At 34.3% G+C, this 1,856-nt stretch overlaps 1 non-coding gene across 1 annotated transcript; it reads right to left on the bottom strand.

Moving 5' to 3' along the window:
- Nucleotides 1-616: 616 nt before the first annotated feature.
- Nucleotides 617-689, bottom strand: Trnar-ucg (transfer RNA arginine (anticodon UCG)). Its single transcript has one exon. It is a non-coding gene; the product is annotated as a tRNA-Arg (tRNA).
- Between the last annotated feature and the right edge of the window lie 1,167 nt (nt 690-1,856).

Here is a 1,856-nt window from a genome sequence, read left to right as displayed (position 1 = left end):
TACTGTCAACGGTATCTATTAAATATTGACATGGACAAAGTGCCACAAACGACGTCCTTATTTCTCATAGGTGGTACATTAAGGTAGTTTGTAAATATTATTAGCACTTTATCCGTGCCGATATTGAATACCTTGATTACATTTTGTACAGGCAACGAGAAAAGAATAGTTTCAAATTCTCTTTGGTTACATGGAATAGTTTCAAATTACAAGAATGCATAATAAGAGATTTGTGTTTAATGCCATCTAGCGGAATATTTCGTAACTAAAATCATTGTTGAGCTAGTTTTTAAAGAGGCTGCTTCTAAACATTTCTTGCATAGTATTTAGTTCAGCTCACATGGTAGAGATGGCGCTGAAGTATATATTTAGATTGTTATTTTATTACTGCTATTCTAGTAAAAATTGCATTAGCAAAAGTGACTTCCATTCGAATACAATTTCACAATAGTTAAAACAATTATATTTACTATTGTTAAGTTAACATGGTTCAGTGGGAAAAAAATATCTCTGTTTTCACTACACAGAATTAATTTAATTGGATTAAAATACTATATATTATGTAATAGAAATAAACTTTGTATAACAAAATTATAAAAACAAAAAGATAAGGTTGCGACCGTGACAGGACTCGAACCTGCAATCTTCGGATCCGAAGTCCGACGCCTTATCCATTAGGCCACACGGTCCTTGCTTGGTGTAGGCGAAAATACTGTTCAAATACTAAAATAATCGATCAGTACACATTAGAGTGGAAAACTGTACAATTTCCGTTTCATAAAAATGTTTTATGAATTATGATTTAAGTAGGTATGATAATGATGCTTTTATTTTTTGTCATATGGTTTTCTATACTTAATAGTTGCTAATAGTTTGCTGCGAGGAAATGCTGCCACATGAGTTTTTTTTTTGTGTTTTAGGATAGGTACTTACATGTAAAAGTTATGTATCGATATACCTACAGTGTTTTACAGTCAGCTATAATAAAATTATTGTTTCATTTTACAACAGTCGAGACCACCGAGGGCACCGAGACATAACACCCTGACTTCCCTGAGTGTCCCTGACCAACCCTGACTTGACCTTTTTACACGACTGCCCTAAAAAAGGAGTGTATTGTTTTCAGGGTTCATGTTTGTATGTGGGTATGTAAGTTTCTTTGTTACACCATACCTTAACCGATTAAGATGTATGATATATCATTAGAATCGTTATATCGTCCCGAGTAACATAGGCTATGTGACGTCATTATAAAAACAATATGGCGGACTTAATACGCCATATTACGCAACATTTAGAATAAAATATCTCGCAAACCCATCGAGTAGGGCATCAAAATGAAGCGCTTTGAAAGACGATCAAAAATATATATACAATATGAGGGTTTAAGTCTAATTTTGATAAAGTAAGAATTTACAAAATATGTTAAGAAAACCTAACCTCATAAAACCATATATTATCCTATTGTTGGAATATTAACAGGAAGTGGTTTGACCGCTCATTATAAAAAAAAATTATACATAGGTATTATATTAATCATATTTTACATGTTTTCAAACCAAGCCAATATGTTCTTAATTGCGCTAAGGGAATAGAAAAGTCTAAATAAGTTCTTTGTAGAGACGCTAAGATTGTAGAGTACGTCTTCAGATATGATTCTGCATCGACTTTGACGGAACAAAGTGTGAAAGTGTCAGACCGAAGGCCGAGCTCCACATAGGGATGACGGCCCAAGTATTCAAATTGCAAAGGTCGAAAGCCAAGCTCCGCGTAGGGTTGAAGGCCTAGAGCATAAGACAGGTTCGGTGCGCGCTTCCAAATTCCCCAAGAATATTAATTACCTACGAAGGCCGACC

Source organism: Cydia amplana, chromosome 5 (assembly GCF_948474715.1).
Source record: "Cydia amplana chromosome 5, ilCydAmpl1.1, whole genome shotgun sequence".
NCBI classification, from domain to species: domain Eukaryota; kingdom Metazoa; phylum Arthropoda; class Insecta; order Lepidoptera; family Tortricidae; genus Cydia; species Cydia amplana.
This window is presented reverse-complemented; position numbering and strand designations above follow the sequence as displayed.